The sequence below is a fragment of the Triplophysa dalaica genome, chromosome 25, assembly GCF_015846415.1.
Source record: "Triplophysa dalaica isolate WHDGS20190420 chromosome 25, ASM1584641v1, whole genome shotgun sequence".
NCBI lineage: Eukaryota > Metazoa > Chordata > Actinopteri > Cypriniformes > Nemacheilidae > Triplophysa > Triplophysa dalaica.
The window spans coordinates 5,555,293-5,568,588 of NC_079566.1; the positions used below are offsets into that span (position 1 = coordinate 5,555,293).

Below are 13,296 nucleotides of genomic sequence, written 5' to 3' on the forward strand. Positions count from 1 at the left end.
AAGTAAGTATAATATAAAATAAGTAAACTTGAGTTTGAAGACAGAGTAACATTTAAAAGATTAAACAATATTGAAGTGGTTAAAATCAGTTTAGAGCTCGCTATTGCTGCTCTTTCCATTATTCAGTCAAATTGAAAAAATATATATTTACACACTTGTATTTTAGCTCAAAACCTTTTTAAGATGATGAGAAATATTTCTCTCTAAAAAGTGCACACGCTGACCCATGCTGGGTAAATATTGGACAGGACACTGCTGGTTTAAAATGACCCTATTCTGGGTTATTTCAATATTTTCACCATGGTTGGTTAAAGACAACCCACCTCGTGGCAAAAATAAAATCTACGCTTGCTTCAAACTGTAAATAGGTAAAGAAGTCGTTCTAGGTGGAAGGATAACATTGAATGTTCATTTCCCACAAATCGAAATCTTTCGTTTCAAGGGAGTGGGTCCGTCATACTCTTCACTAAAAGTCCAATTAAACCATCCTGAGCTATTCTGACCATTTCATCCCAGTCAAGCCACTGGAGAGAGGTCTCACCCAGGCAATAAAAAACCTGCCACTACCTACCCAATCCATTTCCAGCTAATTACACAACATTAATCAAATCTAAAATAAACAGCAAATAAATACAGCACATGTCACAATTAGTTATAAAGAAGACCTCTCTTCTCCATATGGACCCTAATAAATCCTCCCCTCATCAAATAGTGTTGGGTATATGCTTCATTGAGGCTTTTGGAGATAGGGCAATACACATTGCTGCTGTAATGGAGCTCTAATGTAATTGTCTTTACCACTTCATCATAGCCGGCCCGTGGTACTGATATAATCAGCTATGTTGATGCGGTTTCTGTGTGCCGATTATTTTTACGTCTAATCATCCAATACCTGCAAAACAAGCGATTTTGCTGGCTCGCTGATTTCGTGATAGAGCAAATGTGAGCAAATTTGTGAAAGAGGTCCTGCTAATTCTCTGTTACGAAGAGAGGCGTGAAAAGTGGGAGGATTTTTTTTATTTATGCATTTGGCAGACGTCAAAGCGACTTACATTGCATTATCCTATACATTTATACTTAGGTATGTGCAATCCCCTGGGATCGAACCCACAACCATGCGCTGTTAACGCAATACTCTTACCACTAAGCTACAGGAATTTCCAAAGGAATGTTGTTGAATAAAGGATGAAAAAAGATCAGGCCAAGAACACAGAAAAACAGCTCAGAGATCAGTCGGAAGAGGGTGTAAACAGATGTCTGTGATATAGAATACCAAACAGGCAGCGAGGAAAGCACCATACGGTTCCGAAATCCTATTTACCGCGGGTGCAGCGAGCAGCAGGCCGCATTGTCTTCAGGAGCACGACGTGTGCCGTGTGTTTGTGTGGAGGAGGACAGATAACAAGATGCTGGTTGAGTGGTCTTGCCCTGTGCCGAGCTCTATCTGTAATGGGCTTCTCCTCACCACCTATCTGCACAAGTGTTCTGTGTGTGGTTAGGACAGAAAGAAGGCAGCGGGAAGATGAGACGTTGTCGGAAAACTTCTAAGGCATGTGTTAGAGGATGCCTCTGAATGTTTGAGTCATTGTGAATTTTTTTCATGGTCACGTGTGTCTGCATGTCTAAGCATCATTCTCTCCCATCTGTGTAAACAACATAAAAGGATGTTCATTCGGTATTTCTTCTTATCTGTTCTTGTTTGACGATTCTTTTTCCAGAAATAATGGTCACCAATTCTCACCTGAAAGTTGTGACAAGGGCCCAGTTGCATAGATTTAGCTGCTAACTAAACTAGCCCAATCGACCTGTTTATGTAACTGATTTAAAGAAGTTATGACCAGTCTTGAAGGAAAAAATTAGATGACTAACTTCTAAGACTAGTCTAAGCAGTTTATACAACCGGTGCCAGGTTTTCTTGGACCTGAAAGTGCGATGTTCTATCTCCGTTTTTGCATGTAACTCCTGTGTGACCACATAAGACTAAAAGGACTTTATCACACTGTCATGTGACCAAAAAAATATAACATTGTTCAATGTTGAAATTCATCTGCCTATTACTTACATAAAGGATGTTTTAATGAGATGATTAAGAGGATAAGAGAGAACAAAGACAAGGGATATAAATGAGAAGAATCGTGTCTGAATTTTAAAGGATTATAGAAGTTCAATACAGATACAATGAGTCAAATTTACATCATTGCATGAGGGTAAATTATTTGAATCCATCGTTATAAACCATTAATCGGATGTGTGCCTGGCCTGAAGTTAACTTCCAGTCTGTGTATTTTATATTTCATTTATATCAATATTCATTTATACAACAATTATTGATTCTTTGCAGAGGTCTACCGGAAGTTAAGTTTGGGCCACATAGCATTTGTTTATGTTGTTACCGTTGAAAAGTCTATGTACAGTACATCACTAGTCAGCTATTTTACAGACTCACAAAACTGTTTCTGTAAACCGCGCTCCACAGCCTAAGCTTAGTGTCATCATCACCGGTGTAATAAAGATCTCAAAGGGTACTAGCACACGGCCTGCCATAGCTCACCGAAAGACTGACGGAGATGGAGAGCAAAGACACCATCCCTCATAACATAAACACAGACAGTCATTAATCACACAAAGCGTCTGTCCCTGAAAGAGTGGGGAGATAAGGTCGAGTAAGAATGACACAGAGCCTTCTAATGCGCTGACTCAATGTTCCATTAATCTTTAAATGCCAGAGTCAAAACCTGGATGCACACAAATGTTGGAGCACAAATCTGCTCCATTATTTAGGCGTGTGCGAGTGGTTTACATCGAGACCATGTGATCACGTCCTCCACCGAGTCACCATTATACATTCTATCTGCTGGTTGTGATTGACAGCACCAGGGATAATGGATTTCACCCATGTCAGTGTGCTTTAGTGCATTATCACGGGTGTATAATTGATGGCCTGTGTAAGTTTGATTATTAGCCAATGCTTCACTTTGTTATGTTGCTGCATTCTGATGGCAGTACGTTAACATGAACATATGGGGATATCAGACAAGCTCACGCTCCGCGTAACCAAGCCAATTAGAGATAAAGTTAATAAGACACATGCAGGAAACACCTGCAGCATCAACAAAACGTCCACCGTGAAAGCACAGAAGACAAAAATCTAAAGCAAAAGGCTAAAATGCAATTGATACAATAACATTATCTCACCCCTTTTCTATCATCATTGACTTCAAAACTAACATTTTCTGTTGCTTTATTGTCAGCCTCCACATCTTCGGTCTAAAGCCTCTTTGCGCTGCTCCTGGTTCTCCTGATTAGAAATGTCTTGGCAACGTCACAGCGTATTTCCAGATGATTCCTGAACTGTAAATCTGCTGTGCCCAAATTGTGATTTCAGTGAACAAACAGAAATGCTGAACTTTGCACATTTGTATATGCAACCGCTTTTAGTTTTTATTATATTATTTATTATTTCAAACGGTGCCCTTCCACTATAGATCCTAATAGCGAACACTGACAATGAAACAATGCACAGCAAACAAACACAGGTTTTTCTAAATTCTCTTGGTTCAGATGGTGAACCTTTGATGATATCTCATCTAATTGAGAAAGTTCTTTGTGTTTTGTTTTACTTTTCCTTTCAAACCTCTTCGATTCAAACCAAGTTATATTTAAATAACAACTTGCAAATATTTCCCAAGTTTATTACAGACTACTTAATGAACACACAGGCCGAAAAATGCACTCCTAAACCCCAAGCACGATTCTCTCGGACACATTCACCCCGAAATTCACTTTTGAGGGCAGTTTTCTCTCAATATATCTTTCATGCATTTATTCAGAATTTTTGCAAACTGCTGCCCCATACAAAAAAACACATTATAAAGCATTCAAGTATTCAAATCAAGTATTCTGTCTATCATCTTTCGAAATCCACAATGATATTTATAATATCCTTAAGCTTAATATGTATCAAATCATACTTTATCGACTACTTTTCAATTGGGAGACGGGTGTCCCGAACCCAAACCCCTAAATTTCAATTCATTAAAATTATATTAAACATTTTTTTTTTAATTATTAAATTATGAAATGAAAAAATGAAAAAAATTGAAAAAATGTGTTGCGGATTTTCATGTCACTAATTGATGTTTAATTAACAAATTTGGGGAGGAGCAGGATCAGATAATCAACTGATCACAGCATCTTCCCTATCAGCTCAAGCGAGCTCTCTTGTAAATAGACAAAGCTGTCTTACCTGTGTTCTCTCTTCAGCTTTCAGTGTCCATCCACCCCCGGCTCTTCTCCTCGAGCCCGCTTCTACTGCAGGATCAAAGGTGCACTCTGGGTTTGGGCTGGAGGGTGGAGGGTGGAGGGACCCTGAATGCTGTAGAGAGAACGCAGGTAAGACAGCTTCTTACCTGGTCAGGGGTTATGTGCTCCAGGTTCGGTATGAACCGGCAAGCTTGGAGCCCGCTCCCAGGACAGCACGCCAAATACACATACCATTTGCCTTGCAATATTGCTATTATCTGTAACTCGTGAATAAGGTACACACATGTGTACATGTGTTCAAAAGTCTGAAAATCTGTGTGAATAAGGAAAGTCACAACCAAACATATTTTTCCAGCAATTAAGCAAACTTTTTTGGGCACCATTCCATAAAATTGACTTTTTATGTTTGTACATTTGTACAGAACTGTGCTTGCAAACCATGTGCTGATAAGCATCTTTGAGCTAGGCTCGAAAGTATTCAAAAATTGTCACTACCAAAACAGTTACAATTGAAATTTATCACTGGGTATTTTTCTCCCCTCCGAAATTATTTTTTTATTCAACACTTAATCCTCTTTTGGGGAAATAAACAAAACTCTGTACGGTTATGCAAATCATTAGTATTTTAATATGTTTTAGTAGTGATATAGTCTGTGAGCTGTAGGTTTTCTATCATATACAGTATTTACTCTCAGATGTGTGTCTGCTATATGTGCTGGCTACGTATGTGCAATATGGTTAGATATTTGTATTAACATAAAAGGATGAAAGTCTGATCCAGCCGTGCAAACGAAATATTGTGATCACATTACCATCACTACTGAAAATGTGTCTGTCACAACCGAAACATGGGATGTTTTGTCAAAAACAAAGTATATTAAATGATCATGCTCATGCTGCACTAAACTTCCAGTGTCATTGCAGAAGGCTCGGTGTCATGTGGTGTAGTGCATTGTCAGCTTACCCACTTCCATTTGTAAACATGTCAGTTCAGCCAAAAACGTCCTGGCAAGACAAACAGTCCATTTGGAGCAATTCCTAAGCCATAAACTGAGAAAAAATAAAGTGAATTAAAATACAGATAAAAACAACACAAATGTGATGCGAGGATACGTCTAAAAATATCCTGCATAACAACAACAACTGTAATATTTCTCCTCACACCAGGTTTGAGAGGCCAGTAAACATAAAACTGTGAAAGACGTCATTCATTCTGAACTTGAAGTGGTAAATGTTAATCTTGTAAGTACTTAAAGAAGAAGATGAAAGGCCATGAATGTGGCAAATTACATTCACTCAGACGCACAAAATCACTTTGAAACATGAAGCTTTGGCTCAGGAGCCAGATTGAGGCTTTTAGGGCGATGATAAGGTTAGGACAGAATGTCCTTATTGAAGAAAGCCCAAAGATTTCCAGTCCACCAATCCAAGACCTCTTAGAAGACAATGTGAAGTTTTGGGCAACTGAAACTGCATCCAAGTAAAAGTGACAGGCCCTGTCATTTTTGAGCACTGAATTGAGACTCTGGGGAATCTGGAGCCCTTGGGAAAGCCCTAAATTTTACAAAAGTCTCATTGAAAATACATACGAAGTGGAACAATATGAGTAAATCTTTACTTCAGTAAATAAAACGTCTGCTGGCCGTCAGAGGTCAGAAATATCCTGGTGATTAATCACAGGCACATAATGTATATCTGCTGGTGCAAACAAGTGTTTGCTAGAGAAAGGACTAAAAGGAGTCCATAAAATGCTGTCCTCTATTACCATGTGTGAATGAATGATATTCAGGAAACTAAATCTAATCTAAAAAGGTAAAAGTATGTCTTATATAGTATGAGCTTTTAAAGCTTTGAGGGGTTTAATTTACATATTAAAATTCAAAAATGCACTTTAAAATCATTCGACAGGTAAAAAAAAAAAGAAATGATTTTAAAACTTGTTGCTGATTTACATGTAAATCATTTTGACCTGACCTTTTATAGCATTTTAGTTTGATCATTCAAAATATAAATTTAACGCTATCAGCTCTCAGCTAATGCGAATCAGCTGGCCTGTCGCAATATGTATATCTGCGCATTTTCTGAGGAAATTTCAGCAAAGCATATTTAAACATACACCGAGAGAGAGATGCTGCTGCTGAAAGCATAATTAATTGAACCAAAATATTAAATACACAAACACAGTGGACGTGTGGAACATGGCCATTAAATATTAAATATAACAAATATAAACAAATAATTAAGTATTAAATATCACAAATCTGCTTCGCCAAGTTCAGCAAACTACAGCAAAACAAGCATATGCAAAAATCTATCCAATGAAAGTGCCTACAAAAACACATTGAATCCACTAAATTGACAAACTCAACATAAATAAAAACAAAACAAATCAAATCAAAACAAAAAATATATATATACATATATAAATTAGACTACATAAAAAATTGACAAATTCACAAAATTGCAAAAAATGTAATTGAAATTAACATGAAAACAAAAAAGCTAGTCCAAAATATTATCAAATTATTACAAAAATACTTTAAAACTGTAAAACTTAAACGTTAAACTCTGATTCAAACGTATCTCTATTGTGGGCTTACTGCATTACACTGGAGTTCTTCATTCAGCTAATACATTTTATATTAATATTTGTATTTTCAACTCATTTTTGCAAAATGTGGTTTAAAAGTACATTGAAAGACAACTGCTATCATGGGAGGTGCTGAAATGAATCATATATGTATTATAATACAGACGGAGCTCTCCAGCTTTCTCATGATGAAAAAGTTTCTGGCCATGGTGCTGAAGCAGGAGCTGACCATGGTGCTGAAATGCTACAAATAACAATTAAAAAAAATACCTTCTAATTTCAAATAATCTATCTTTCGAAAATTCATAGTCAATATTGTGTGTGTACATTTTGTAGAATAGATTCTAGAATAGAATAGAACCACATGAATGTTGTACCTGTAACATGAACAAGTGTCTCACGCTTGCCATAGCATGACAGCATCTTAACTGTGGAATGATAGATTAATATCAGAACGAAACAATTTGCCTGAGGCCGAATACCTTGTGCATGCTGGGATAACTAAGTGGAAATAGATACAAGAGATTAAGACACACCATGAAAGATGCAGGGAGTGTTGATGTTAGCAGAACTATCAACATAAGCCCTTTCCAAAATATATCTCAGGGTTGATACACAATATCTCCACTTCTGTACTGTTCAAATGCTGCCGTCTGTTACTATCAATGCCAATAAATCAAGTGATGTGATTGCTTTTCAAGTGGTATATGTTCTAGAATCCTGCCAATAAAATGTGCTGAAATAGAGAGAGTGTGAGGCTGTATGCAATCTCTCTGTGCAGCGTCTATACAGTCTGGGAACCTCAGTGGGAGGCTAATGGTCCATCAGCTTCGATCCACATCCATCTACCATCAGTCAGATCCGAGGGTAAGAGGAATTCCGTGCCCAAGTCTAGACATCATCTACACAGTCGGCTGCCCATGCAGACCCCCCTCCAAGCCTCGCTGAAGACAGGATTTTAATAGGCATGCTAGTGATCCATAGAATTGCAAAAACTTAATAAAACATAAAGGGTTTGTTGATTAACAACCTTCATTTTATACAGTTATACATTCTTAAGGGCTTTGTCGCAGCAAGCTTGTTCGACAGCACAAGCGCCAGAAGGAAAAGAGAGGCCTCTGATTTTCATCTGCTTCTCAATTACTTTAGCACATGCTAATTAGTTCATAAAACAGAATCTTAGGAAACTGACTGCAGATTAAAGGTAATAGGTCAATATGACGCGCACAATTACAGAGAACAACTTTTAGAAACAGTGTGCAAAAAACATAAGGCTTGAAAGAAAAAATTTAATCTGACCCATTGCAAGCAGTTTGATTAATAAGCAATCTGACCAACCATAACGGCAATAATATGTGCCTCAGTGACTGACCCCCTTTTGTCCGACAAACTAACCAGTCCGACAAACCTGCTTTAGCTTTGGTGATTAATAGGAAAAAATGGCGTTTTAATTATTGTAATAGTAAACATAGAGATATACTGTATACCCTGCTTGAATGGACCTTCACACTATAACAATAAACAATAACTTAGTAATAACTTCGAAAAATCATACTAAATGAATGAGAATAGCAGAGTTTACATCACAACTATTCCAATACAGATACAAGACACAATGTTGTTGGAATCATTACAGACGAAAGCTTTCGGTAAGTGGTGTTTTAAGGTAGAATATAATACTTATTGATCTATTACTTACATATTACAAGTATGAGCAGGCTGGCAAGACATGCTTTGCATCCCTGTGATGTGATGAGCGTACCTTCAGCGTTCAGAGAGCAGCATTTGCAGTGACATTTTAAAGGAAAGGCGTTTTCATCAATGAAGTCGTAAATTGTTTGTTGTGTTTAACACACTTAAAGATTAAAGTGTACCTAGCATATGATTTTTTAGGTCCTACTTTGGTTTATGGAGTGTCCAACAACGTTTATGTACATACAATGGGTTTAAACACTATAATGTCGTAATAATAGGCAGTTATTCGTACCTTACTTCTTGACTGACACTCAAATGATTCGTTCTGCGATTCATCCCTCTAGGCCCAGCCTACCCACTAACCTTGTGTCATGTGATTGGTCAGATGGTGTAGTATGTTGTTATTGGTCAAACGCGTTCATCATTTGTCGCAAATGGAACCCATCACTACAGGATTATGGTTTACATGTGGTTGGATGTCATTTACATTATACGTGTAGAGATGGCGGCGATTTTACCGTACCAGTTTGAGCCCGAGTCTGACGTTGAAGAAGACGCTAATGCACAACAAACTCCACCACGACTGGAGCAGGATGTTTGTCAGTGACAAGTGACAACTCTTGTCATAAAAACTCCCAGTGTGACAACATGCATGTTGTGCTTTTGCTCATCAATGAAATAAAATATTATTTTTTTCTTAAAATACTGTAAATACGTTAGTAATATTGTGTATAATAAAAACTATTGTGGTATCACCCAAATATATCTATATAGGTGCATGTGCGACAAATGTGTCAAAATGCAAAGTTAATAGCAAGATAAACAAACTGTAACACCCATAACGGTAAATGCTAATGTTAGTGTTATATGCATTAGCTAAACACAGACATTCCATTCCATTTTCTACCGCTTATCCGAACTACCTCGGGTCACGGGGAGCCTGTGCCTATCTCAGGAGTCATCGGGCATCAAGGCAGGATACACCCTGGATGGAGTGCCAACCCATCGCAGGGCACACACACTCACTCATTCACTCACGCACTCACACCCTACGGACAATTTTTTACAGTGTGCCAATCAACCTACCATGCATGTCTTTGGACCAGGGGAGGAAACCGGAGTACCCGGAGGAAACCCCCGAGGCACGGGGAGAACATGCAAACTCACACACACAAGTCGGAAGCGGGATAAACACAGACATAAGGTACGAAAATATTCCTTGAAGTTCAGACAAATATCAAAAGTCACACTTACAGATTGTGATTCGGTGGAGCTAAAAGGTCCAAATAGAGTTTGTATTCCCCCTCTTTCAAGGATAGTCGTTTCACATATCCTGCATTGAACGCGCCAAGATTATTAAACCAGTGACGCGCGCACAGTTAAACTCTGGGGTTATACTCCTCTGGTATCGTTTGAAAAATGAATTGTAACCATTTTTCCCTCAGACGTTCTTAAGACGGACTTAGTGTCCCACCGTAGAACACAGGGTCTAGACATGATACACACGCATCACAAACGAGCGACAGTGTTTGGGCGAGGAGAGATAAGTTTTCGCGGCAGTCTCAGCAAAACGTAGGCGGGATTATATATAGTGACGTAGATATGCGGGTGAACTATTCCACGTCTCGTTTGTGCGATTCAGAGTCGACTCCCATTTTTACAAGCAAATAACTTCGTTATTTATTCACCTTCGGACTTACAACTGGGCAGACAGCTTACTTTCAAACACTGCAACATAACAGACTGCATGAAATGTCATTTTCATGATCTCGTGCTACCTACTCTTTAAGACATGTATGGACTGTTATTCTGTTCTGTGCTGAACTAAAAGTTTGCTTTCGTTTTAACAAAGAATGATCAAGGCCGACCAAAACTGTCCGAAGTTAATCTCTCTCTCTCTTTCTAAAAATGTTATAAAGTAAAAATGACCACTTAACACAACACATTTAGGTTAGCTATACATCCATTTGGGTGACAAAAGTAACCTACTGGATCACGCGAGTTTAGATTTAGATACGCAAATATAGGTATAATTATTGTTACAGCTATATCAAATTAAGAGTTTTTCTTCATGACCCTATTGTGGCTTACAGCCTCCTTTGATAATGTCCCATTTCATCACCCTCTGCCCCTTGGTGAACCCCATATTGTATCCTTTAGCTGAACCCCTGCGCTTCTTTCTAACAGGCGTGGCTTTTACTCACCATGGCTTTATTTCCACTTTCGCCCACCCATGCCTCAGGGGAAAATCCCTTTATGGGCTTAGTGAATGTGGGATCCCAAATTCCCACAATAGCGTTATCTACCAGCCTAAGCCGCACGTGACCTGCAGCCCAACACACGTACACGCATAAATATAGAATGTAAATAAATCATGGATTCTCCACGCACGCAAGCTAAGCCGCTTTTTAGAAACTCCTCTATGGGAACACACTTTCATTTCAAAGGAGAGCTACTAGATGACATTTGCCTCAGGTTTAAACGGAAGAGACGAGCAAACGCTGTACAGGGAACTGTAGTCTGGTACCAGGCACAAAGTGTTTTTTATGGCCTGCAAATTAATATTATGATGAGCAGTGAATGAGCAGAGCGATCGTGTGGCCCACTGAACGTGAACCCGTACCGAGCGGCAGCACAGAGGAGTCTCATGTCACCGCAGGATAAATCTGATTAATCATTTATTGCATCTCGCTTCAGCAGATTACTGTAATTTGAGTTGTTTGTCTGTACAATGGGGCATTGAAAACTTTACATCAGAAGAGCCGGCGGAAATGGAAATGAAGGTTTACATACGTATTCAGAGTTTAGTATGAAAAGCTTATTGTGTTTCAATAAATGAGGCTCAGTGCTCATTTTCATATTCAGTATGAAACGACACATGCAAGAAACTTTGCTAATGTATACAGTATGTCTTTCGTACTTTTTCCTAACATAATTATCATGTTTTAAAGCTACATAAATGCTGAAAATCCTATTAACAATCATTGACCGAGTCCATAAAAGCATTACTGATTTACCACACAACCCGAGGTGCCTTTTGCTGTCTGTTTACTGTGCATTAAGGGCGTTTTCACATAGTAAAACCCACACCTACTGCAGACACTAAAGCCCCGCAGCGACCACTCTTAAAAATACCTCTTACATCAGGTCCACTGCTCCTGGCCTGCTTTCATTCTGTTACTTCAAACTTCTGTGTGACAGCCTCCAGACTCCAGTAACAAAGCAATCTGAGATGAGACAGAGAATGGAGCTCTGAAGATGTAATTGCTGCGTTGGACTCTTGGATCTTTCAAGCACATTGGTGGGGATATTAACTTTGAGTGTCTCCCTCTCACAGACAGGACCCACGGTGATGGATTTGGAAGTAATGTGTCCATCCACCTGTGAAATGCAACCAGACGGTCAATACTGGACCTGCAGATATGATACATGAAGCTGGGGTGCAGAAACTGGTCTAGGGACAGTTTATTTTACAGAAATGCACACTCGCACATACACACACACACTATCGCCCCAAACTCGCACACACACACACACACACACACAGTGTTTGCTGTAAGAGCCATTAGGCAGATAGACCAACACCATTACTGAGAGAGGAAACTAAACATATATCTATGCAGACGTTTAAATGCACAAGCTTACACACCTTATTCATGAAATATGAGCAGAACGAATTTCCCTGTAAATAGTTTTAAATCCATTTACTGTTTAATGTGTTTTGTAAGGATATTACATAATTAGTCCTGCGCTGGTTAAGCTATTTTACATAACAGATATTAACATTACACAGATGGGGTCGTACGTTTACATACGCCTTGCAGAAGCTTCAAAATGTTAGGAATTTTAAAAGGAGTTTTCAATGTAATACTTTCCTGAACATGCTATTTACAAGATAACCAAATATTACATTGATTACTTAATACTGAGTATTGTTACCTTGACAATCAATAACTGCTTTTGTGTTTTTATATTAGTTGTTTATGAGTATATTGTATGTCTCCAGACATTTAATTGTTTGCTTTCCGCCATTTTTTACATATTTGATCCCTTTCCAACTATTACATTTTGAGATCCCTCTTTTCAGTAGGCAATTGAGATATTTGAGATACTCATTCCTAACTATTGCGAATGATACAAACATTTACTGATGCTCAAGAAAGCAACACATCATATTCAAGAGTTATGTCTATGTACAGTATATACTCTTGGACAGGACAAAGATTTTTTTTCAATTTGTAACGCCCTTTGGAAGCTACAATAATACATTCAATCAAGCACACATACATTTGTATTTTTGTAAATTCCGTTATTTTGTGTTTTGTAGAATGCAAACATCTGTTAGGTAGAAATGCTTGTTCGGGGCAGTCATAAATTAAAAAGCAATCCACATTTTTTATAATTCCCACACATTTTGTGTTGATTTTGTGTACAATAAATGTAAGGGACAACACAAGTAACACTAAATGTATTGTCCAAGTGGTAACACAAAGATGTGTTTAGTTAAGGACAGCACATCTGTGTGACGTCTTTTAAGGGATAGTTCACCCCAAACTGAAAATGCTGTCATTATTTAGACACCCTCATGAAATTTCAAACCTGTATGACACAAAAAAAAAGAGGAAGGAACACAAAAGACGATAGTTTGAAGGATGTTGGAAACAGAAAATGTGTTGTCCCAGATATGACACACTACTCAGGTATACAATTGACGTTTTCGTTTGGATGCATGTTTGTTTGTTTGTCTA

General features: G+C 38.2%; 1 protein-coding gene across 2 annotated transcripts in view; it reads right to left on the reverse strand.

Moving 5' to 3' along the window:
- Positions 1-13,296, reverse strand: part of adgrb2 (adhesion G protein-coupled receptor B2) — a 381,141-nt gene that overhangs the window by 353,240 nt on the left and 14,605 nt on the right. The window contains exons 2-3 of one of the 2 annotated variants that reach the window (XM_056742031.1): positions 11,691-11,929; positions 5,228-5,313 (exon numbers count right to left, since the gene is read on the reverse strand). The gene's annotated coding sequence lies outside the window, so the exon portion shown is untranslated. Of the gene's footprint in view, positions 1-5,227; positions 5,314-11,683; positions 11,930-13,296 lie in introns of those variants that run through there. The other variant, XM_056742032.1, reaches the window with a different exon arrangement.